Source organism: Cyprinus carpio, unplaced genomic scaffold (genome assembly GCF_018340385.1).
Source record: "Cyprinus carpio isolate SPL01 unplaced genomic scaffold, ASM1834038v1 S000006626, whole genome shotgun sequence".
NCBI lineage: Eukaryota > Metazoa > Chordata > Actinopteri > Cypriniformes > Cyprinidae > Cyprinus > Cyprinus carpio.
This window is the reverse complement of record NW_024879258.1, coordinates 1-27,352: the sequence shown is the minus strand read 5'-3', so window position 1 is coordinate 27,352 and position 27,352 is coordinate 1. Positions and strand designations below refer to the sequence as shown.

General features: G+C 41.2%; 1 long non-coding RNA gene across 1 annotated transcript in view; it reads right to left on the bottom strand.

The window, feature by feature from the left end:
• The window catches only part of LOC122144262, a 33,909-nt gene extending 6,563 nt beyond the window's left edge, over positions 1-27,346 (bottom strand). The window contains exons 1-2 of the long non-coding RNA XR_006159628.1: positions 26,065-27,346; positions 25,284-25,327 (exon numbers count right to left, since the gene is read on the bottom strand). This is a non-coding gene — a long non-coding RNA (uncharacterized LOC122144262). The remainder of the gene's footprint in view (positions 1-25,283; positions 25,328-26,064) is intronic.
• Positions 27,347-27,352: the final 6 nt, after the last annotated feature.

The window sequence follows — 27,352 nt, the reverse complement described above, 5'->3', positions numbered from 1 at the left end:
CTCAATGTCTCCATTAACATCACACAAACACATTCATGGAACACAGCAAGGATCCACCATGTTTCCACCAAACAAAAGTCTTCACAAGACAAAAAAACGCATTCAATCTATGCACCTCGCATTCACATTTACAATATGCACACAACACAGGACAGAAACATAATACACTACGGATACAGCTTCATCACTTCAATTTTCTCTCCATCAACACACTGACGTCTCTACTGTATTACCATCAGAACATGATTACAGCTCCGCAAAAGAGGAACAACCACATTCTGCCCTCCCCATGTCCTGTGTTTGTACATGTGTATGTGTGGTGGTGTGGTTTTTACATTGACAAAAGCAATAAACATGATGAGAAACAATCCATCTCCTGTTTCAGAAGCGGACAGAGCAGAAATATCTTCTATTGATCACTGCATAACAACCATCAGCTAAGAAAACAGCCAGTGCAGTTCCGCACCACTCTCCCTGTAGACTATGTGTGTGCGTGTGTGTGTGTGTGTGTGACAGTGTCTAGCTCTAGGGATGATTAACATGCAAAAGGGAGTAAACTCAGCATGTCAATTACTATAACACAAGAGTCATCACATTTCTACATGGAAAAGGGTGATGGAAGTGGCCAGCCCTCAAATAACACGTGTGCAAAAGGAGAGAGAGACAGAGAGGACGGAGTAAAGAGGAGAGAGAGGGTAAAAGAGAGAGCGAGTGTTGGAAGCATAGAAGATTGAATGGGGGAAAAGGCAGCAAATTAATAAGTTATCGATTGGTTCTTGAATAAAATTTGCATTATTCATTGTGGGGTATTGATGATAACTGTGAAATTAGAGATTCATTTTCAGAAAAGAAAGAGGGAGAGAGAGTCTGGGCGATGATGAGACGCCATCCTACTACACCAAAAAGTTTCCATCCTTGCACGTACACATTACACCCTCTACATTACCCCGGGCAAGTGCCAAAAATGAAGTTAAAATAAAATAAATAAAACAACTCAATAAAAAGGTTGTAATTTGCAAACTCAAGATTTGAGTGATGTGAGTAATCAAATCCATTACATCTCCGAGCATCTTTTTTAAGTGCTCTATCTAGGACAGACGTAACTAATCTATTAACAGATGCTGGGAGGGGGCAATACTAGTATTTTACATCTAATGTATGTTTTTTGTGGTGTGGTGATTTTTATTAAGTTTGAATAAGTTAATATAAAAACTAATAATATATAATATAATACTTAAACTAAAAAAATCTTATATTTCGAATAAGTCGTTCTGCCGGCCCCTGGAAGTTTGCTGTGGCCCATAACGAACCAATGATCTTTGGATACCGTAGGTTTTTAAAGTTTTTTTTATTATTATTTTTTCTGTAGATACCATATAATAATAATCATAAATAATATAAAATCCATGTTTGATAATACCAAAATAAATAGGCATATAAAATAGCAAAGTGATTACTGAAATAACAGAGCAAAATGGGGACTTTACTAGTCCAATAGTCATCAGAAAGTTAGAACGGTGAAACCATGCAAGCTTGCATATATTTGTATTGTCAATTAATGCAGACAATGCTAAAAAACTGTTTCTTTGCATGACATTTTTGGTTATGTTGGATCTTGGAGCAGTTCTCTACAGTTGTGTTTGTATGGGAACATACACAATGAATGAGCAATTGCTCTAGTTCCACTTCTTTGTCACATTTTTCCACATATACGGTAGAGTCCAACCAGTCAGGACCACAAGTGAAAACCATGGATTTTGCATTTTCTAAATTCAATATCACAACACGTTATTACAAATTATAAGATTAGTTTTAACAATTACCTGCTCAAATAAAAGAAAAATCAGAGCCTTCCACATAATTTCATCGAAAAATCTTTTTTCGCGCTTCTTTTTTTCCCCAAAAATACTAAAATATGTAATCTAGATATTGGGGGACAAAATGCAAGGAAATTTTTCCCCTGTATTTTCAATATGGTCCCAGACCTTTGGACAAGTTAACCATACAAGCTTATTAAAAACACAAAACACGGTTTTTAGGGGACAAAGTTTGCCAGACAGGGGGAATTTCCTCTGCTGACACTGAAGGTCATGTGGCCCTGACTAGTTAACACATTGGCTCAAAGCGTTCAAGACTTAGAGGTGAACTTAAGACTCTTTCAGTACAACCTCTAGTCTATAACTCAATAACACACACACAAACAAAACAGTCGACACTTCATGTAATTAAATACCAGCAAGTTTTCAATTTACTCAAGTCATTTGTGTTGTTCTAGGGTGTGTGTGTGTGTGTGGTGTGTGTGTGTGTGTGGTGTGTGTGTGCTGTGTGTAATTGAGGACTACAGTCACAGAGACAGGCAGACAGGTAGTTGCAAATTAAACAAGAAACTATGGCTGCTTGAGCAATTTTTGTTTTTTAAATATTTCATTCTCTCTGCACCACCCGGATCCTCTCTCTCCTACTCTCTCTTTTTCCCTATGGCGTCCAGACCTAAATCCAGCAGCTGTCTAACATGCTGCCTAATTTTAGCTTAAAACCGCACATTGAGTAGTTTCCTCCTCCGCTCTGTTGCACCCTGTCATATGATCCTTTATTCAGCCGTTGACATCCTCAGACAGAGCAGTCTTAAAAAACGGCCCCATCTGCGCACACCCAAACCCACTTCCCTGCCGCCCATCTCAGAAGTCTGGGCCTGTTCGACTGTTACCGGCAGCCTTTACAGAGAAGTCTCCAAGTGCCAGGATGAAACACCATGGCGACAACCCGCAACAATATTTCAAGGCGATTACGATACCCAAGAGCTCTGGCGAACAATCAGGCGTTGGATTACGACGTTACTGTGCCTGATTCTTTCAAACAAAGTGTGGTGCTAAGGTTGTGCAAACTGTGAGGGAATACCACACGCATGTAAAAAAAACACGTGTACACACGAGGCGACGAAGTGTGCCGATTAATCTGGGAGGACTAAATGGAATCAGTGGGTCTGCACGTGAGCTCGTCAATACATCCTCGCGTTATTTTGTGAGGAAGTCTAAAGCAGCTGGGGTCAGGGAGGATGCGGTGGAAATTTATGAGGGTATGATGGGCCAATCGTCAAGGACTGCAGGCGAGCAGGCGGGTCGGGGGGGCGTCAAGTGCCGAGGGGACACGCGGATGTGAACAGGAACATAGGACTTGAGCCGCAGACCTTCACAGGCCCCTGGCAAGTACACCGCTCCCAAACCGTTGCATTCAGCCCTCTCCCCATAGAGGTACAGAAAGAGAAGCTGACAGGAAAGAAATGGAAAGAGGAGCAAGAAGGGCGGAAAGGCCAGAAACTATAGCGAGGGGAAAAGTGAGAATGCTAATGCATGATTTCTGTGGGCGGGGTTTTGAGTGGGACAGCAGGATCGAGTTGAGGTAAAGCAGACTGGACTGGCCCAAATCTTTCAATCCTAAACATTGGCACACACACAGGCTTTGTAGCCAAAACCTAGTAATAGAGAGGAGAGTCTGCCTACCTAGACAGCATGTTTAAGTGTGCATCAAAGGTGCAGACCCTGGACAGACCTGTAATGGACAAATACTGTGTACTCAGGTGGCGCTATGAGTCCAGGTGAATAAAGTGCTGCTGGATGAAATTAGGTATGTTTAAAATTCATAGATTCAAACGACAGAGGTTAGAAAAAGGAAACCTTAATCTGATACCTACTCTTATTCTTCTCCCTGCCGTACGAGCATACCGAAGTCTGTATCTGATGTGAGTTGTGACAAGAGTTCACTAAAATAGATGGTTTATATGTGCAATCAGAATTTTTGACTTTGACTTTTTACACACCCAGTCGTGTTTGTGTGCTTAGCACCTTCTAACACTAAATAAAGAAAAGAGCTGCGTACAAATTTGTGGTGTAGGTGCATATTATAAAGAACTGTTAAAAAAATAGATAGTGTGGTTTCTATAAGTATTCCGAGGTGTGTTTTATTAAATACAAGTCCAGGACATACTAGCATACAGGATTGTTGCATGTGCGATATAACTAGTATGACTAGCCTGAAACACATTCAGTTCTTTTAATTAATCTTTCCTGTGTTTTGGAAACTGGAGGAATTTAAATTTGTGATTCAGTTAAATGATTTTATCGCTGATAAGAAATTTGACAGAATGTTTTTAGAGATGATCAGTCTTACCCATCAAGTAGATATATAGACTGTATTTGTGTGCGAGAGGTGCCAGTCGCTATCCATGTCACACTGTCAGAAAAAAAATGCTAAAATGATGTATCTTTAGTGGTACAACGCGTATCACTGCATGGACAGCTTAAGAGTTAGCAACTTGTACCATTATCTAACCCCTAAAAGGTGGCATAGTGGTAGTATTAAATTACTACCATGATGAACCTTTCAGGGTATAATTATGGTACAAAGATGTCTTTAGATGGGTACTGCCTCGGGACGAAGCTGCCAATGCCCCGTTAAGGGGGAGGTTGACCAAGGACATTTTTACACACTTTCCCTCAGTAGGGGATGGCAGCCAATGAGAACAGACTTGTACTAAAATCAAGACTTATTAGGTGCCAGTTTCTGTTAAAATGCACGCTGCGTATTTAGACATAAGATAGCAAGGAGCAGAAGAGGGTTTTTAAAACTGAGCTAGTCGGGCAATCAGTTACCTGACAAAGCTTCATCGAAGATGTTCTGAATCTGGACGTGGGAGAGATCACGCTTAAAGGAGAATGTCTAAAAGCCTAGACAGAGAGACTCATATTAAATGTGTAGTTTGGGGGTGCTGGAGGTGGTAGTAGCCGCAGTGTATTTGTGTGTAATGAGCTCATGTCTCTGTTGTCCCAGCTAAATAAAGCCTGAAGGCACCATCCCTCTCACTCTCGTCGATCTCAGACTTTTCCATCCACCGCATCTCTCCACCTAAAATGCTGTCTTGGTTTTCCTTGTTCAGTTTTAGAACGACTCTTTCTTATTGCAAAAAAGAAAAAATATGTATCATAATATTAGGCTGTCGTTTAAAGAGAGATAGGCTTCATTAGCTTTATGCAGTCTCTCTCGAGTGCCGTGCCACATGGCGCGTTCCTTCCCAAAAGAAAGCAATTTATGTGAAGTTTCTGTGGCTTTGGCCAGCCAAATATAGTGCAAGGCCGTTATGAATAACATGAATGAGTCATAATCTTGTGTGTGTGGTGTGTGTGTGTTGAGTGTATGATTGTGTGAAGTTGGAAAATGACCCATGTTGCATATAATGAGATGTATGCTTTGTGTAATGTATTTATTGTGTAACTTAGAGCAGGGACCACAACTCTAAAACTATGAATACGTTTTTGATCAAGGCCGCTGCTGCCTAAAAAATGCCTGTTCCTTTTCCGAATCCCGTAGCGTCAAAGGTCACTGACAGTAAGCTTGGGGAGCTTGACTCTAATGGGCCAATTCCATGTCAGACTGTAACAATGACCTGCCTCATCTAAACAATTCGTCCTGGACACCGATTCTGTTTATTTTTTTATTCAAGACAGATGATTATCTATCAGCGATGGGAATGCATTAAAGGCACCGGGATCAGTTGAAAGCACCCAGCATGCGGACACAACACGCAGCAGGTGAGCAGCCAGCTGTCCATATCCTCACGCCTAGTCAAGGGAAACATCGCTCTGACATTTCAGGAGCGGCAAGTAGACAGCCAAGCGGAGCTGTGTGAAATGGCGGATTGTGAGCGTGAATCTCCAGACACACACACACACACCCACACACAACACAACGTGGTGGTGGATTCAGGGGGTTTGAAATGGCGACCGGACTGCCATCTCTTCATAATCACTCAAATCCACACACACACACACTTATCCACCCACTCATACACACACTAACACACTCGCAGTCTTCTCTAGATATTAATCCCCTGATTTAGCATAATCTAATCAATTTCACAAAATTGTCTTTTAATTACCAGGAGCTCCTCCGGTGTGTGAACCCGATCGGAGGGCCATGGAGGGAGAGAATGATCTTCAAGCGCCCCCCTCACCGGTTCACTGGCACCTGCTCTTTGCCTGTACACGTGTTTGTTAACCAAATGTTAACATGGTAGCATTAGCATTACAAGTGTTTCATTGGTTTAATGGTAGCTAAAAAGTAATCCTCGACCGATTACAAATCTTCCTCCAAAAAAAGATTTTCTACTTTAACACAATTTACAGCCGTTCAATCAACTTAAGATCTTTGTTTTGTTTATGAGATTTTGAAGTGTTTACAGGCAGAGACTAATGACTAAAAGTCAGGCTGTAAAACACGCTCTAAATAAAACTAGCCCTGTGTAGCAGGAGTGAGTAATCACGGCTGATCTGCCAGTTTGCTTGTGTGAGTGTGTGGGTACTTTGCCCGTGTGGGTAAATGATTAACATCCAGGTGACTCACAGCCCCCAACAATAACACGGAGAGGTAAAGACAACACACACAGACGAGGTAAACACACAAACACGCTAAATCTAGGATCCGCGCAACACATTGCCAAAGACGCATTCCACCACGTCCTCAGGCTGCGGAGAGCTAAAATAGCAACAGAGCGGGATAACATTAACAGCTGTTTCTGCTCAAATACGAGAGAGTTAACAAGAAAATTACAGGAAGGTCTGCGGCATCTAGAACAAAACTCGAGCGGAACAATCCGAGACCTGAGGTCTATCTCTCTCTTGGGCAGAGACAGATAAAAAGTGTCCTCAGAAAGCAGGAGAACATAAGAGTAATTAACTTGGAGCAAACAGCGGACTGTGTGACTTGGGTTTGTGATATTAAAGTTTATCGAGTTTTTTATCAAGAAGTCTTTACAACAACAATCACCAAAGCGGCGCGGGAGATGACACTTTAATAAGCTGGTAACCTTTAACCTACACATATCCATCATATCAGACTCGGCCACTCCAAGGTCTGAATTAGGCAGAAACGCACTCTAACTTTCTTATCGTACTTTTTAATACTGAGGTTTTGTTCATGAAACAAAGGAAGAGTTTAATATGAGTATGGATCCGTTATAGCTGTCACTAATATACATGGGAAAAGTATTAAGGGTCAGCACTCCTCTGTCCCTGCCCTGTAAGACCCTCATCGCAGGCCTAGGGCAAAATACAGAAGTACGGGTACTGGTCGGACATCCCTAAAGTGAATAAAGGGCCTTTATGCAAAAACACGATTACCACGCAATTAATTTCCATTATTTTTTAATATAAGCATGCAGTAGAGCGACAGATTTGACTCATTGGTGTTTTTACATCTCATGTCTTTTCTGTATGTATTTTTTTTGTCATTCCACTGTTCAAATTACGCATTTTGTGGGCTGACAATGTTTTTAAATGGCCTCTTAAGGTGCAACAGATTTCAGGAAATGCTAGCCAATAACCCCCTGGGCTCTGACAATGTTTCCTCTCCTTTTGAAAAATAACTTAAATGGCCTGAAGAGCCAAATTATAAACCGGCGGGTAGGTCAGTATAATCTAAAAATGATTTTAACACTGAGCTTCATCTTGAAGGGAGAAAACAGTGAGAGACAAATCAAAGAAACCAGCCCAGCGTTCCCTTGATTTATTCCTACATCCCTCCGTCGATATACTCTTTCCCTGCCTCCCCCTCTCATCTGATCATTTCCATCCAATCAAGGTCCCTCACAGCTGCCCACACACAGATGTGGACACTGAACCCAATTCAAGCTTAGAGAGAAAGAGAGAAAATGAGAGAATAAACCTTGAAAGCAGCTGCGTGTGACACATGGAAACAACAATTAGCTAAAATGCTCAACACACTCTTTAAAACACACATTGTTGCCCCTCACACACACACACACACAGTGTTGCTAACATTGTGTCCATCTACAACAGTTTTGGATAAGCTCCTCTCTGTGGAGATGGCAAGACACTTAGAATTCAGTTTGAGGCATAACAGACGTTGCTCTGCTGTGGACTGCCACCACAAGCACTTACTATTGGCCTTTTTTATCTGTTTCCAAATTAATTGAATCCAATTCTGAACCGAATCCTGCCCCAACAAATCCTGCTCACAATCAATCCTTTGTGAGTGAGGGGACTATAAGGAGCTCTAAACCCTGCGCCATGTTTCAAAAAAAAAAAAAAAAAAAACAGCCCAGCCTAACCAGCTTTCTTATCATGCTCAGAATATGACACATTGCCAGGAAAGTAGCCATTTAGGAGACACTATAATCCAAAGTGTCTGAGACAAAACCAATGCCACCCCTCAGATACGCTACTCTACTTTTGCCCTCCACTATGAAAAGTTTGTACATCGAAGGATGATTTTATTATTTATTAGATTTACATAGAAACATCTAATGTGCAAAAAAAAAAAAAAAAAAATTAAAAAAAAAAAAAAAAAGATTATACAGCCCTACAAATAAGTGTTTTTAAGTGGTGAACAATTCATTTTCTAGTTCACTCCCTGCTTTTCTTGCCTATGTAGACTGACTTTTAGCAAACAGGCTGTAAAGGCACATTTTATTGGTTAGAACTCTACTAAACAAATAGCCCATTTTGATTCTGTCTCTGAGGCAGCACTGATCGAGTCCTGAATGAACTGGGCCGTTTCGTTTGTGAACAAGGATCTGCTGACTGACTGATTGCGTCTTGATTAGTTCACCATGGAGAGTCAATCTAGTTCACAAACAAAGAATTATGAATGGGTAAATATTCTGATGGTCATACACAATAAAACTGACGTGGGAACAATTAGTGAAACTCTTTATTAGGTGCTATTAATTGGTTTTTATTTTTTTTTTTTATTTTCTATAGCTTAAAGACATGCCCACTGCCCTAGCATCATGACAAAATGGTAGTCAAAAACACACATCTTTGCGATTTATATGGGAAAACAGTCATCATGGAAGTATTTCTCTTATTTTTGATTTTGCACTGGCACCACCCATACATTCTAAAAAAAAATGTTTCCAAAAGAAGGGTTTTCCCAGTGATGCCACAGAAGATCCATATTTGGTTCCCCAAAGAAACATTTGCTAAACAGAACGTGTAAGGGAGAGACACTTTTTCTATAGTGTGAAGAAACATTTTAAAATACTAAAGAACCTTTTTCTACTATAAAAAACGTTTGTGGAAATGGAAAGGTTTCCATGGAGGCTTAACGGGTTCCCATGAAACCACAGATGTCAATGAAGAACCTTAAAATGAGTTGCAGAGTTTGCAATGTTGATATGGCGAGCATATTACAAGGACACAGTCCCCGGCTGGAGAAACCTGAGGTTAGGCGCCAATGCTACACTGGAAATATCTCATGGATCACCTCTTGAGGAGTTTCAAACCTATGAACTTTTTGGGTTACTAGCCCAGATCTTTAACTTATACTCCACATCACCCAATGAGGTATGGAAGCAAACCTGAAGGGCAAAGCATAAAATACTAACAATTGTTGGATTTAGCAGACTTATTTTATCCAAAGTGACTTACCGTACACTAATTACAGCCACAGTCCCACTGGAGAAACCTGGGGTTAAGATCCTTGCGAAGGGTTTAAAACGGCCACAGAGCAGGACTCTGGCTTTTCTGGCTCCTGTGTTATGGAATAGGGAATTAAGCTTGTTTCTATTCTGCTATTTAGAAGAACGGAATAAACACATGTAACATCTTGTCTGGGGTTAAACCAGGGCACAATGTACTTTCCAATAAGCTGTTACAAAACATGATCCTGCAAAGCTCACAGGATACATCGGACATGGTTCAGATACAACGTTTACTATTTCTGCAGGAGCAGTAAGTCCTATCATGGCATAGTATGCAAATACACATGAAATACCCAGATATTTTTGGCCAAAAATGTTTAAGATACAGGAAGAAGTACAGTGAGTATTGTTTCCCACAATGCAATATGGATCAATTCTTTGTGTAATATTTTATGTAGCAAACTATATTTATTACTTTGCAAATTGTGTAGCCTTACACCCAAAAGCACAGCACAGCCCCCCCCCCACCCCAAAGTCAAGCAGAGCTATTTATTTCTCATAAATATTACAATACTACTGTTTCGTATATTTTTTTAAATGTTATTAGACAGTACACAGTGTATGCTGTGCATTATCTAGTAAGCCAGCAGGGTTGCGTTCCATTCCGTACACAGCCAGGGTTCTTTTGCACTTTACTTAACATGGACTCTGTTGTCTCCCTCTAGCTCTCTCTCTCTCTCCTCGAGCTTTTATAGCTAGTCTTTAAAACATTCATTAACATTGAGCCTTTCCACAGCCAAATGCTGAGCTCAATCTTAGAAGCGTTCAGAGAGGTCGCTGACCTCTGGAGGAGACTGAATCGAATACATGTATTCCATTCGGTCCCCCTTTAGCAATCAGGCGAGTGTGGGGCGGGAGGAAGAGGAGGAGAAGGAGGGGAGGGGCCAGCACACCCCTCCACGCCCTCACTCACAAACCAGGAACGACAGCCCTGCAGAGATACAGAGCGAGAGAAAACACCAGCCGTCTCTCTCTCCCTCTCTCTCGCTTGGCTCACGTATCCTGTACATTCCAATCTCCTCGGAGAGCGAGAACAACAAACGCCCTGTCATCCTCGTGGAGCGGGGGCCATCTTTGAGAGCTGTGAGTGTGTGTCTGCCGATACAGATGATCAGATCAGGGGGGAAAGAGCGCAGGTTGCTGTTAGTGTGAGAGTATACTATACCTGATACCCTCACGAAAAACCACAGCAGCGGGAAAAAAAAAAGGGGGAGGAGAAAACACACCACACTCCTCTCCACAGATGGACCTGTTTGATGCATTTGATTGAATCATCCTGATTGTAGTTTCAAGGAAGTTTATAATAGACTGTGGTGGTAAAATTAGCTGATGGTTTATGTCCTTAATGGCCGTCAACTAAATCACCTGACAGCCAAACAGTCACATCTCCATCACATACGCACAGCGTCGTTTGCAGTCTGTGTGTCGCTTACAGATGTACCTGTAATATTCTCGATTTCTCTCGCTGTTAACATTCTGTTTGTGCGCTGATCCTTTCAAGACGTTATCGGATTGTACTGACACATGACTATCTCACAAAAACACACCCACACAGGCACACACAGCTTACAACGGTTATTTCATGTCTCCTGCTTTGATTGTGACAGTGGTTTAGTCTCCGTACATTTGACAAAAAAATGACTGGCTTTTGAAATGCTACACACATACCACACACCACACGACACACACACACACACACACCTTCACATATCTATCTAAATGGGGGGTACATTGCATAGACATCTATTGTTTTTATTACACAGCTAGTTAAAAATACTGTAACCTAAACGTTGTCCTCAAACCCTAACAGAAAACTTTCTGTATTTTTACAACTTACAAACAAAAACTTTATTTACTTTATTTTTACACTGTTTTTACACATGAAGACCAAAAAGAGATTTTTCAGGTTTAGTCCGCAAAATATGGTTAAGTAGGTACACACACACACACACACACACACACACACAAACCTAACAAGGACTTTTATATACATTTAAACTGTTCATACATATCGACCATTCTCAACTATTAACTAGTTGCTTATTAACATGCATGTTACTATTGGCTGTTTATTAATACTTAGCACATATTTAAAGCACATATTAATATCTTTTCTGAATGATCATATTGTTAGATCCCATAACCTAAAACTTAACTACCTTAGACAAACTATTAATAAACAGCAAATTTGGAGTTTATTGAGGCAGAAGTCATTAAAAGTAGTTAAATAGTGAGAATTGGTCCCCAAACTAAAGTGTAACCATAATTTATTATTTATTACTAATCAGTCACTTTAAGCTTACCCCAAGGTATGGTTTTGTTTGATTTGGCTTTTTTTTCACCGCTTTAGTACAGCAAAGCAACCCCCTGCTAAACACACACACACACACACACATTTACTTTCACACTATTGACCCGCAAGTCGATTCTGCACTTCCTGTATACTGCTACAATGCTGCAAAATCACTGAGAAACTGAGAAAGTGTGTGTATTTGTTCACACAGAGACACACTAATGGCACAGACCGTTGATCCACACACACACACACACACTCCAGATTTAGCAACAGCGATCACTTTAAAAATAAAATAAAAATCATCTCCTTAAACTGTTCTAATGATATGAAACAAAACTGTTTGGGTTGTTGAATGTGGCTGCATGTGACCCGGTCTCTCTCTCTATCTCTCCCACTCAGCTCTAAAAACACATGCACTGACAGACACTGTTAGCATGTGCTCTTTCAGTAGCAGATGGCTGGACACAAATCTGTGCCTTTTCTGCAAAAAATATCAATAGACCAAAGAGAGTCTATGTAATTAAAGTGGAGTCCAAAAAAGTCTGAGACACCACACTGAAAATACAGATTTTTTTTAAACCTGGAAATATATATATATATTACAACATATGAAGATAGATTTAGATTTTGCACTAGGCTATTTCTAGATCATTAATAAAATGAAAGCAAATTTGTGACACTGATTTGTCTTTGTGTAGATTGTTCTTGATTCCGCTGAAGCTCAAGAATGCTCTTTGGATCATTCTCAAATCATGATCAGCAGCTTTTAGTGGCGGCTCTCATTAAAACTCCAGTTAATTTTCTCACCAATTTAACTTTTCACTCTTGTTATTATAATGATGATATAATTTTAAAAATCTTTAAAAAAAATCTTAAATGTGTTTTTATCATTGCTCAAGACCCTAAAAACAACAGGATGTGATGAAATGGCAAGGTGTCCGTCAGGAAGTACAAAAACCAACAATTAAAATGAACGACAGAATGCAGGCCAGTTATTGACTTATGTAAACAAAAATTTATTATGAATTTTAAAGCCACTTTTTTTTGTAATGTCTTTTCAATGCATTAATCTGCATCAATATTGTTCTCAGTAAATATTGATATATGTGATTAAACTGTGATTTCAGTACATTTTTCACTCGATGCAAAATAGAAGCATTTACTTGTGGTCTCAGACTTTGAAGCGCCATGTGTGTGTGTGTGTGTGTGTTCCTGTGCACACATTGTTTCATGTGTCTGTTTTGGATGTGCTTACTCTGAGCTTTCCTGTAAAGTCACCCAGTGAACAGTCATCTCCACACACCCTTTCTGTATTCCCACCTGTGAATTTGTTCGAGGGTGTGACTAACCTTTAGTCAGAGTGGCCGAGAGTCTGAGCTCTCTCTTATTTCTCAAACAAAAATGTGTTTTGCCTGAAAGCAAATAACATGGTGGTTTTGAGTGTGTGTGTGTGTGTGTGGCCGTTATGTGCTTTTGATCCACGAACTCCAGACCTCCATCAGTTTGATCAGCTTCACTGAGATTTGCAGAAAATATCAGACCAGAAATGATTTTATTTTTTTTCCCTGAATCACTCTGATGAATATGACAGAGAAACCAGAATATCCGAATGGAAAGTGTAACGATCATATTTGATTGAATTCCATAATCCACATAGAAAAACAGAGATGTGCTGCAATAGCCATCAGATCATTAGCCCAAAGAGAAAAAGAGAGAGAAAGAGAGTTTGTGTGTGTGTGTGTGTAAGAGATAATCCGGCCTGACTGTTTCCTGTGAAAACAGATGGAAAAACATGAGTATTTTTTTCCTGTGCCTGGTCTGGGCTATTAATACCTCTGACACACACACCACACACACACACACACACACACCACACACACACACAACACACACCACACACACACACAGACCTCTATACTCACCAGAGACTGAGCACAGCTCAAAAGTTCTGTTATACAACCTGAGATTGGTTATAGAGGCTTGTCATTAACACAAAACACACTCTAATATCACACGCACTAACATCAACCCCTTATTTCACACCATCTCAAACACACATACACCAGACACTACCTCCATAGAAACACCCAGCTGAAAGAGGAAAACACACACACATACACACACACGCACAATGAAAGACAAAGATGGGCTTTTGGTTAAAATTAAACATGTCAGAGACACAAAACCAGGGGCAAACACATTAAACCCTCTTTCTCTACGCAAGGCCTCATCTATAGTGAATGACAACGCACTAAATGCTTTTAATTGCCATCAATTGGATCTAGAGAGAAACGGAGGGAAAACCTCATAAAACATGTTTTGTTTTTTTCCTTAAGGCTGCAGTTAAAAATCCAAACGTTTTTGTCCAAACCTACGGGCGGCGTGAATGCAATATTCATTTTGCTGCAGGAGAACAATTCATGCATAACAATGAGATTTGCTAATGAAATCAACCATCAACCTGCAATACATACATATTAAAGCAGCTTGCGCTGTCACCCGCTTTGTGCATCATTTGTTCCTCCTGCCGTCTCCTCAGTCTCCCTCTCCCCCACTCTTTCCGACCTTTCTATCTTGCACTCACCTTGAGTTTTAATAGCTGTATTAACACAAAATGATGATCGCACATTTCTACTTCCTTGACCTGCGCGACACACTCACACATCTGTGCAAAGAGGTCAGACCCAGATAAGCTGTGACTGTAGTGACGTAACTGAGAAAGATGTGACAGTATCTACTAATGTTTGCTAAACCAAAAAGAAGCCAAAAACACAAAGACCAACTAATTATATGCAGCCAACAGAAAGACAGATACCGATATGTAATGGTTAAAATATTGATATTAGCCACCTATATAGTGCACTGGTCTGACTGGACGTTGAAGGCAGATGATGTCGGGTCTTATTTTTACCATTTTCAAACAGTATAACCTTTATTTGTAGGTTTCAGAAGAACTAAACAGATATCCATCCAATGGTTGATTTCTGATCTGCCACAACATTTAATTAATAATCTTTATTAATTACAAGTAATTTTATTAAGACAAACTAATCAACTAGTCGACTTCAATGCTCTGCCATGACGCTTTAAGCTTGATGTCGAGTAGTCGCTGGCCCTATAGAGGGGCGCAACAGGATAATAAATCTCTGAAGGACTTCCACATTTTACGCTTCGTTTTCAAACGGTTTTTATAAAATGACAAATAAATGCATACTCTGAAAGCACTCCACAAGACATGTGTGATTATATTACTGGATGCTCGAAATCAAACGGGGAAAATGCCACATTTTAAACAGCTCATTGTACAGGTAAGTTAATCACCGTTCTTATGCGCTGCTGCACTGTAACGCTCACACATAGGCTACAGACAATAGCGCGTACATCAAGCGCAGATCGCGAGCACACAGAATCAAATTTATTTACTAAAACACTGTTCTGTGATTTCTCAGTAAAATAGCTTAGAAACTGAAAAGTTCAAGCACATATTTCTTCATAACTAAATCCCACAGCTTCAGTACTAGTAGAGAGATGCTGCTAGCTACAATTAATTCACACATGCAATAAATAGCTCTCACTAATAGGGTTGGGAATCGTTAGAAATTTTCCGGTTCCGGTTCCGGTTCCATTAAAATCATTAAACAACTATTAAAAAATAGTGGTAAGGAAAAATGCACAATTACTCAACTACTCAATGCTCAATACTGTTTATTACTTATTGTAAACTTAATTTAAAGGTTGGCAATGTCAAAATTCAACATATATTACAATATACAAATGTTTAGGTTCTGATTCCAGTTCCATTTAAATGAATTATGTTTTTTACTATTTTACCTTCATTGAATGTAGTGTTGCTGGAAGGTAGTAAGTAATGTTGAGTAATGCTAGTCTATCTAGCTAGGCTATCATTCAGCATGTGCTTTCAAAGTTGATGTTTTTTACACTATCAATAACATTTTGCTTTTCAAGCAGGAATAAGCTGGTTGGTCCCTTGAGGACTAAGGCACTTGCTCATCTCCCTAAATTAATGAAATATACACTGTTATACTTATAACCATGTATACACACACTCCATAAAGCCCTATTTTACAAATAATAATGCAGTCAGGAGATTGTGTGATGCAATGAGTGGTTTCCACATTTTTAAACATTTAAAATGCATGAAAATAAATATTTCCTATCACTTTGTTTTATCACTCTTGAAATGACCTGTACACTAAATAATCTAACCCTCATACTTACATAACAATAGCAGTCCTATTTATTTAGTGGTCCAAGTTGAAGTCAGTAATGACAAATATGGGACAAAATATGCGTCATTAAAACGATGTGCACAGTTATTAAAGGCACAAGTGCACGTACAGTCGTGTGTGCACAGTTATCAAAGGCACAAGTGCGCGTACAGTCGTGGGAAACGTGTTGCAGCATTCAAAAACACGATGCGGCGAGTTTGTGGAGTGCTCGTCTTCGGAAACAATCTGCTCAGTAATTAAAGAGGCAGGGCGGCATTTCTGTTATTTGGTTTGTGACATCCTTTACGGGAAACGCCGAATCATCAGAACACCGGCACAAGGCTGCTCACAGCGCATGGTCACGTGTCGCACCAGAACCGTTTTCGGAACCGAAACTTAAAAATTTCTCACGGTTCTGAATAAGAACCGGTTCTTGGTTCCGAACCCTACTCACTAATGCATTCATATGAGTGTAATGCTACTTTATCTGTATCTGATTTAGAACAAGCAGAAATCTGTGAGAAATATAACGACCCAAAGACAAAAGAACTGATAAAAATGAGCTGTTATAAGAGCAATAGCCATGTGGGCAGTGCTGTGTCATATCCCATAGCTGGGCACAAGGTGTTTGCCACAGCTCCAGAATTATTTGTTCATTAATGACGTCATCAGTGACTAGTCGACTTCGACTCGACTTTCATCACATAAAAGTCGACTTTAAAAAACTTGTTCAACCACTAATAGACAGATAGAGTTAGATGGACGGATGAACAGACAGACAGATAAATGGAGGTAGAGAGATGGATAGACAGACAGATGGATGGACAGATAGAGAGATGGATAAAGAGACAGATAATATCAATATCTGCCAATGTAAGAGATTTTTCAGTATCAGTTAATTATCAACTATCCGTATCGTCCAAAAAATTGTATCCCGATAGAGCAAGAGAGAAAGAGAGTGTGTATAAGGAGTGTGTGAATGGCCATTTCTCCCTGCTGACACAGCCTCCATCTGCCACTGAGCCGTGCAGAGAGGCACAGCGCGCAAGAGAGAGGGAGAGAGAGAAGAAGAGGAGGGAGGGAGGGCAAGAGGCAGTGCTGGTGTGATGGAGAAGGAGAGAGAGCGCTCACGCTCACCTTGGTGTCACCTCTGCTGAGCTGAACGGGATGATGGGATAGGTAGAGACACAAAGACGCTCTGCCCTCTCCCCCCCCACACACACACACACTCACACTCACACCTCTCTCCTCTGTGCTCCATCTCTTTTCTGCTCTCTCACACACGCACAGAGTAACGGCACAATCTGTGATCACTGGAGCCGTTTGAGCCAGATATCGTCTCTGGGGGATTTACACACACAAACAGGTGCACACACATGCAGAAATATTCAGGCATACACACAAACCTACATGCACTGTCTCGTGAGATCCCTGTCTTTCTCTTAAAACACGCACACACACACACACATGCTGTGGAATACACACACAAACAGACACAAAATAGGGCAAGCGGAGAGATTTTGACACACTTCTAAACACACACACAGAGAGCCTGAGGGCAGGGTTTGAAATGAGAGGCAGCGTTTTAAAGAGCTCGCTGAATTCCACCTGTGATTAGTGTGGCTGCAGGGCTGATGGATCACGGCGGACACATTTCACTCGCTCGCTGCTTATCTCTCTTTCCCTCCCTCATTTTTTTCTCCTCTCTTTTCCTTTCTCTCCCACTCCTTCCCTCCCTTTTTTCCTCTCCGTCTCGCTCCCTCTCATCCTAGCTCTGATTTTTCACTTTTCTTCTCTTCTCTGTGCTTTAAATCCTCTCTGCTCGCATCGACATCTACACTAATGCCCCCTCTTTCTCTGTATTTTCTTTCGCCATCTCTCTCCCTCTCAGAGTGTGCCAGCAGGGAATGACCTAGCAGCTGGGTCCTCTGGAACAGACCAATAAAATACTAAATATCTCCCTGCACATCAACCACACACAGACACAATGCCCCCCTCTTCCCTGGACCATCTGCACGCCAAACCGTCTGTCCCTCCCCCCCGACACTCAAGACCCTTGTGAGCTGTAAACAATAGCCAGATATGACGGAGAAACGCTGTTGTTGTATCAACCGCTCTAAACCACCACCCTGATAAATGACAGACAGATAAATCAGATGATATTTGGCCATTTCTTAATGATAATCATGTTGGTGTTCTACCTTGTGTCACTTCTAAGAACTGTTGACAGTTTGACTAAATAGCACTTTTTTATGTTTTGGAGTCAATGTTGTGTAAAATAAATCAGCAAATTTGTGTATCACTTGCTATCATTAAATTATCGCTATCATACGGTTTGAAATACTTGATTCTGATTGGTCACCCAGTGGTCAAATATTTGTAAGTTGCTCTGAAACCTCATCCTGCGAGTCAGTGCCATGGTGTAGCAAAAAAAGAAAGCTGTTGTGATAACGTGTCCCACAAATATGCAATTACTTGACGTTTTAATCTTGATCACATATCTAAAAAGAAATGTGACAAGGTATTTTTAAATCAAATTGAGAAGTCAGACGGATTCAAGCATTTACATGCTCTTTTTTTTCCAATTGATCGGAATATTTCAGGTCTACATTACCCCTTTCATTCAGATTGAGATCAATTGGATTGATTGAGGGTTTACATGAAAATTGAGCCATCAATCTGACTACTGTCTGGGTGCATGTAGCAATAAAGCTTCGGTGCTCATGTGGATGATGCAGGTTTGAGTCTACCTGGCATCATTTGCCAATCCTGCTCCTTTCTTCTGTGCATCCTTTCTCCACTATCACTATAAACAAAAGCTGCAAAAATCGCATTCCGAGACCTCCACCCTAGGCACGAATCAGCAAACTTCATCGCTTATGTTTCTAAGACTCCATACCCACCTCTCTCCCTGTTTTTTTTTCTCTATCTCAGCTTCTCTTTCTGTAATGACCTCCCTGAGGTCCAGAATCACAGCTCTCTCTCTATTTCCAAGAGGTGAGGCAGGTTCTGTGAACGCACACCCAGCGTAATGAGCTCTCCCTGGACACCCAGAATACAAAAAGCCCCTGATATGCTCTGAGAATCTCCCCGGACCACCTTGGATCCAGATTGACCCAGCACCTGTTCTGAGCTCAGGGCCTTCCATGGGTTCTCTCTAAATACCCTGGGTCGAGGGAGAGAGACCCCCGGGTGGCTTGCTATTCTAGGGATGGGGTGTGTGTGTGAGTTTATGTCTAGGAGTGTGAATGAGATAGGTGTGAGAAAGTGTGTGGTTGGTGTAAAAGGTGTGTTTATGAGGGATCAAATCTTGGTGTGTGAAAAAGGGGGGAGTTAGATTCAATAGAATCTCTTTAACCTTCTTTGAGGGCCCCCGACCTCCCCAAGAGCCCCTCTAACTGCCCTTAACCGCCCGATTCCTCTGAGAGAAAGGAGAGACACCCGCCGGCCAACCTCAAAAACACACACCCCCTCATCACACCTCGTACACACACATTTTTACACTCTAAATGGAACATAAACCCTACAGAGTAAACCATGTAAGCAGTGATGCTGCTTTTTCTTGCACACACACACACACACACAGTTTATGGCTACTGTTCAGTAAGAGTCGTAAGTGTGTGTTTGGAACCACAGCCAGCACGTCAAATTTGTGGCAGTAAAGCAAAGCCACTCCTTTTTATATTTGCCCTTCAAAAAAGGCATAAATAATGGCCTCTGTGTGTGTGTGCTCCCTTGAGGTGTGCATCCTGTGCTGAACACACACAGCGAGAGAAGGAGAGATGGAGTGAAGATGAGCACAGAGCAGAAATGAAGGAAGAGCAGGGAAAAAAACAGAGGTGGGGAGAGGAATGAGAGGGCTCGTACACACACACACACACACACACACACACTCCCTCTGCGTGCAACTGCGGTGTAAATGTCATCATGTACACAGTTTATCCTCTGTGTGAGCGAGAGGTGCAGATGAAGGGAGAGAGCGAAAGAGAGGAGCGAGTGAGCCCACTGCAGAGAGGTAGACGGGAGCACACAGCCTCTTCTTCTGTTTGTTCATTAGTATTCCAGCGCTCACTCCTTCAGATCCGTCCTCACACCGCTTTTAGCGTCAGCACGGGAAAACACACATACACACAAACACGTACACCAGCATTAGAAAGAAAGTAGCTGTGTTCGATGTGTTTCGCCCATCTACCAAATCATCTCAACCTCTTGTCTTCACAAATGACACAATAAACCCTACTTACTGATTACGGAAATAAGTTCACCTAGACTAATTACATGACGTAACGTGCTAAAGTCAAGACGTTCTGAGGAATACTCATTTGTAGAATCACTTAAATGTAAAGATATTAGAGTTGGGGCCTTGTATGCACTTGGTCTTGAGCCCTTGGTCTCAGTCTCAAGTTTCAAAAAAGACAGGAGTCTGTCTGCAGTGTTCTTAAAGGGGTGGTTGACAGTTTTTTTTTCTAGGCTTGATTGTGTTTATGGGGTGCAGTCTAACATGTGTTCATGCTTTGTTTTTTAAAAAACATTATTTCTCACATAATTTACCTTTATCCCACACTTATCTGGGTTTGTGATGTAACGGTCCTGGGAAGAAGCTTGTTGTAAAAAAAATTGCAAACCTCATACAAAATGAAAAGAAAATGAACAACTCAGATAATGTTTAGACCTCTTAAAAAAAAGTTTACATTCACTTTCTGAAGTTAACCTCCATCACCATTTACTTAAAATAAACCTATTTGTGGAAAGTCCCAGACATTACCTAAGCTGTGCAGAGTTCAGCATTTTGTTTTCTTTTTTTTTTTTTGATGATCATTGATTATATTGTTTTTGCCAGAATCTCATGGGCCCTATTTTTTTAATCTGGTTTTAGAGGGTCTAAACTGGAACTGGTTTCGGTATAGCTCTCTTTAGGTCTCTGAGGGTCTAGTGTTGAGTGTCATTTTAAATGTATTATTGTCTAATGACTTTCATTGTGTATTGTTCATGAGAAGATTTATTTAACGTTGATAAAATTTTGGAAGAGGCATGAAAAAAACTTACAAAGTGGTGTAAGTAGCATCTAAAGGATATGAGTATCTGCCATTTCAACCTATAGTTTTTCGAGTGAATGACTTGAAAAAACTTTTTTAAAATGACATTTCATGATTTATCTTTATTTAAGGAAAAGCCGATTCAGGGAGACAGTGGTGGCAGCGATTGGTCATTTACCCACTCATGAGGGAAGAAAATTACTCAAAATATTTTTTTCACTCAACTGTTACTTGCTTAATGGCATAAGTGGCCGCGTGGAGAAAGCCTGAAGGTGACTGCTGGTTAATTTCGAGCCGTTTCAGTATGTTTGTAAGAGCAGTGCAGATAAAGCGCTTGTCCTTTTATGCCGAGTTGCTCTGAAAGGCCTCAAGGCTTAGTGCCTGTTATGATTCTTAGATTAATTTCTTGTGTCTGTTTTTAAGCAGAAGGTGTTACGGAACATCAGGTACCTGCAAATCTGGATAGGTTTGGTTTTGAGTTATCCGCAGTCCAAAAACATGGTAACCACATTGACACTCCCACATGGTTCCACCGTGCTTAGCTAAACCACAATCAACAAATAGGTAGTTTTCATTATTTCAAAAGGACACCTGCCTTAGGGTTGGGCCAAGTTAAAATATTAGTGCTGCTGAAGGAAAATATGTGGATTCATATGGAGAATTAGCGAGATATTGCTTCAGATTGAGCACTGCCTGCTGTGGTTGTCTCAGTTTAGTCAGTGCACTATTTGTCAGTCTGTTGTAGGTGTAGTGTATTATAGTGATTCTGCTGTGGATAGGGTGGTATTATTGGATGGATCTCCACGGTAACGGGGCGGGTGAAACTCAATCGGAGTCTCTCCATGTCGTTCCCTTAGATGGCCACCCGCTGATCCTGACCTTCTGGATGTTTTTCTCTTCTCCTTTTCTCTCTCTCTTCCTCCAGCTCTCTCAGCCCATCTTCTATTTTCTGTATTCATTTATCTATCTTTCTAGTTGTGATGGATACAGGAGTGCCTACATGTTCTTATACTGTTATTTTTGGCTTATGTTGTCATTGCACTGCCACTTTAAAACACAATGACAACAGCAAATGAATAGTGTCTATCCACTTCATAGAACCTGCATATGTGTATTGTGTGTGTATGTGTATAAAGCCATAGATGACAACACTTATGCAAGTGGGTAAAGCAAGATAATAGGAGATTATGTTTATGATGTACTTTGAATATTAACTGCCTCATAACTGCCTCATTCTTTTTCTCTATGGAAGATTCGGTATTTATTGCTGTATCCTCCAGAACAGTCGGAATCAGCATGGCCTCGTACCCTGACCGAGCATAAATATTTAAGGCAAGAAGGAACAGTAAAATTGCAAGTGGCAAGCAGAGGGACAAAGAGAGAGAGAGAGAGAGAGAGCGAAAACAAAAAGGGCCAATGACAGACACTTGAGGCGCCCCATTTCAAACTCTCTCCTTTACTGTGTGTGTGCCCAGAATTTTGTACTGAGGTAATAACTCTCAACAGGGATCTGGAGGGCCCAGCAGAGTTCAGGCAGGGGTCCATTACACCTTTCACACACACGCGCATTCACAGAATCCAGCAGGCCTGCATTATTTGTACCAAACAACCGGTATGTTTTGCCTCTGACGCATAAGTACAGACACACTCCTACTGCACAACACCAGCAATGAAAACAGACCCCTCTACCATGATTTCTGCTCAAGAACTCTCCAGCAGGAAGTATGAGCTATGAGCCATCCCCAGGGACGCAGGAAAGAGAAAGAGAGAGGCCAGGAGCCTGACACTGCCTGGCCAAGATCTATGCTCAAACACACTCTCTTGCCTCTTTTTTCCCTTTCACCACCCTCTTTTGTCTTCCTTTGCTTTTATTTCTTCCGTTTCTTTCTCTACTCGAAATAAAGAGTAGTTGGTTACACTGAACACACTCATATCCACTTTGTGCAGAGAAATGTCATTTCCTCTGCTTTATTATTCTCTTTCCCCCTCTGTGGGAGGCTGGGAGGAAAGTTTGCTTTGAAGAGAGAGGGTTTAACATGTGTGCTAATAAATAGCTGGTTTGCCCCTGGGCAAGATTGCAAGAGCTCAGTTCTCTCTCTTCCATATAGTCTCCAGCATTTTCAGTGACTACAACTTATAACCTCCATTTCAGAACAAAAAGGACAGAGGAGTGTGTTTTTCCTCAATATGTCCTGACAGACCTGATTTTACTTTACAATTTTAACTCTCCAAAGAGACTGGTTGATATTCTCTCCATCTATAAACTTTTGTAATTCCCTCTGGGTGTCCAAGCGGTGTTCTGTTTTGTTCCTTTCTTTTTTTCATGAGAAGGAAAATTCATCCCTATAACCGATACTCTTGCAGGGCTTCAGTATGCCTTTGTTTAGTTTCTACTATCAGTTAACACTATATTTACTTTTATGAACTTGGCAGAGACTTTTGCTAAGCAACTTATTTGACATTTTCTTGAATCTCAAATTTTTAACCAGTATATCCTTAATTTGCAATCCTGGATATAACACTCTGAAAAAACAAAAACATCAAATCATTAAAAAAAAAATTGTAAGTGAATTTATTGCATGTTATGTAAATTATAAATCTGTCACGTTCTAAATAAGTCACAATTAACTAAAAAGGTTTAGCTTTAATTCATTATTAGTTTTTAGGTTTATAAATGTAAGTACTTCAAATTATACTTCTTATTTTTAATGTAAGGTTTTCATCTTTATTTTTTATTTAGTATTTATTTTAATCAATTTTACGCTATACTTACTACTATAGTAACAACACTACTATAGACGCATCTCTGTTATACAGTAGTTGTTGTTCTTTGCCGCCTTCTAATGCGGTTTGATGAAGCACGCTGCCTGTAAGTCAGAGGGCATGATTAAATGTGCTGATTCTTTTTTTGTAATTAATTGTAGTAAATGAAGGTGTTAAACTGACAGCCCCAAAAACAAGTTTTTCTCCAATTTTTTCTAGGGCATTGCCTGGCATTAAATGGACATGCCCGGTGCTGCCTCAAAGCATGATTGCCTTGTAAGTCAGACATACAGGAATGTTAGTGTGATTCATGCTAAAATCCTGACCCGTCTCGCCTTCACTAAACGAGCAGAGCCGTTGAGCACGGATGACCCTTCACGCCTTCCTACAATTCCCAGAAATCAATACTCGGATGGAGCTTCCATTACCATTATTGATGGCTGAGGCGGTGGCAGTGACTGCTGCCAATGCGAGAGGCCGCAGTGATGTGTAGCTGAGGAGCTAAGAGCCCGTCTTTGTCCGTCTCTGTCTGTCTCTGTCTTTCTCTGTTTTTCCCTATCCCATTCTCTCTTTCTTGCCATTCTTGTATTTCTTTCCATATATATTGTTTCCTCTGGAGTGTGAATGGAGCACTTTTCTAATAAAAGTCATCTGTAAGCCACCACACAGACACACACCCACTCTCTCTCACACAAGCACATCTGAGGAAGCGCTTGGTCTACACACAGCTGCATGTTCACCTGAGGCAGCTGCAAGTCCGTCTCTCAGTCTTTAAGCACTCCAGAACTCAAACTCTACATTGTCACTTGTTAGTGGTATAGACAGAGAGAATGAGAGAGAGAAGGAGACAGCGAGAGAGTGGAAAGAAACGTCCTTGTATTTCTGTCACTCTCTGAAACCACCAGGGAGCTGGGGAATGAAACGATTCAGCCGAGCAGAGAGCCCTGAGAGGCTGCCGCCTGCCTAGCATCACCGCTAACACCGCGACCAGCATCCGCGCTACCAATTAGCCTGAGCCCACACAGGGAGAGAGAGAAACCGGCTGATTTGTTTGTTCCAAAGCACAAACTCTCTCCACGGCTGCGGTTCGTTCGAGAGACTCGGCTGTGAAAATGAATTGCTAAATTAAAGATCTTTACAAAAAAACAAAGCACACTTAAGAAATGTCAACCTAACAACTGCCTTAGGAGAGCTTTGTTTCAGCTAATTGGGAGGGATAGGGGTGAGAAGAGGGGCTCACATCCTAAGAATGATATTAAATTAGGTTTAAATCGGCTGAATCTGTGTTCACCCTTTTCGGTTACAGCATCCAATTACCCGAAACAAACACAGAGGTGCATAACCGTGACAAATGACTTCAAAACTGGAAAACTGGTCTTGCAACAAATGCAAAGTCAAAGGTTTAAAAAAATAATAAAATGTGATGACAACTGGTTGCTAAGAATTATGGAACAAATACTCACTGAGTGGGAATGTCCTCAGCTGTGTGACATCACTGCTTGTCCACCTGTAGGAGACCGGGAAAAAGAAACAGAAAGGAAAGTGTTTTAATGGCACATTTGGTCACTAAACAGAAGCAAAACTGAGGTAAACTGTCCTAAATTACACTTAATAATAAGCTTCGGCCTCAAGGGGAAAAGTCAATGGCAACAGGTTTCAGCGCTGCGGCTGGAGTAATACAGTGTGTTTAGTGTGTTTACACCCAACCTGTGGCTGCCAATGGTTTTAAAGTAAGAAAAACACTCACATACATACACAAAAACACTGACAACCACTTTTCACATGCCCACACAAGTAAAGCAAAAACACATGAATGTGTGAATGCTCATACACGCACCCGGTTCCATCTTTTTTCCTGCTAAACCTGTTGGAATTACAGGCTTTAAAACCCAGGGTGTGTGGGATGTTTTTCCAAGCACACATGCTGTCTTGTGCATAAAACCAGCCTGCTCCAGTTTTCTCACAGCATTTGTGTGCGTGTCTGTCTGTTTGTGTGTGTGTGTGTGTGTGTGTGTGTGTGTGTGTGTGTGTGTGTGTGTGTGTGTGTGTGTGTGTGTGTGTGTGTGTGTGTGCAGAAGTATTATCAGGAACATCACAGCAGTGAGACACAAAGGTGAAACAGACACACAAATCAGATTCGGTTTCCAATCTCCCCAATCTGCACAGATAAGAAGTTGCACATACACACACTGCTCAGAAACAAAAACCACATGCACAATGAGGAAAAAAACTAAAACAAATTACCACCACAAACGAACAGCAGACGCACTCCGAGTAATCTGTGGCTGGGCAGTTAGTTCCTCTTTTTAGTTCTTTAAAACATTTCCATCTGGGCAGAGTTAGATCTCTGGAACAGTTTACCACTGTTTGCTACACATTGAGCCAGGCTGTGACTGACAGCATCCGCACGTCAATCAAAATCCGACTCATCCATCTACAGTAGAGGCGCTCCATCGCCGCAGTGGCCAAGGACACGTTGGGGGGAGTTCAGCCCTAATGACAGCTCGGAGAGACGAAGTCTGAGATAATGGAGAGCGCACTGGTGGGGTTGATCGTTTCCTACATGATACATTCGGCCTGATCATTACCACAATAACACAGCGCTACTGCCAAAGAAGGCCGGAATTTGTGCATAGTAGCTCAAAGCCTGAGCTCTCCCCAAACATCTTCATCCATCCTGAGGACCAGCTAATCAAAAACGTCTTGACGCTACATATTTTTATTGACTTGCCTAGGGGGAGGAATTTAGATGAAATGATAACGCACCCCCTTCGGATAGACTGCAAACTGTGCGCAGCTGTGAGGATGGTGTGCAAGGAGAAAAGACGAGAGGGGAGGGTTTTTTTCCTTTTTGTTCTTTCTGCTCCAGGTTGATACTTCCTGTCTGAGGAGCCGGTCCTTTAGGGAGCACCTTACCACGACTGCAGACGTTTAGCTCCAGCCCTTCAGAAAAACACAGGCAAGTCCCGACAATCTATCTCCCGTGGAATCGTCTCACCCGTCCAGTTTCAGGAAACTGATCCCTAAATAGAAGTGATTCATCTTTTTTCATACAATATGAGCACACACAGCACAAAGAGACTTCTCTTTCCTTTTCTCTCGCTTTCTCGACTCTTTCTTGATCTCTCTGCCTCGCTTTGCTCTGTGTGATTCAGTGTGGCTGCAGGGCAGAGTCTTTTATCGCTATATTATGCCCAGCTGAAAGCTGACAAAATGGAATCTGTGTGTGAGTTCTGTGACTGAAAAAAAAAAAAAAACGCTTTGGACCAGATCTCTTTCTCTCTTGTTGATAATCTTATTCTTTCATCATTAGGCCGATTGGAGTTTATCCAGGAGAAGGGATGCAGAAAAAGATAAATACAGAGGGAAAAAAGAACATGGCCATCCAGAGGGCAAAAAAAAACCCTCATACCTGGAAACACTTCCTCAAAAATGGCCACCAGACAATTAGCTCCATCTGAGAGAGAGGAGGGGGTGCGCTATAACTTAAACTGCCCACACTGGAGGTCATCACTCACACGCTAATGGAAGA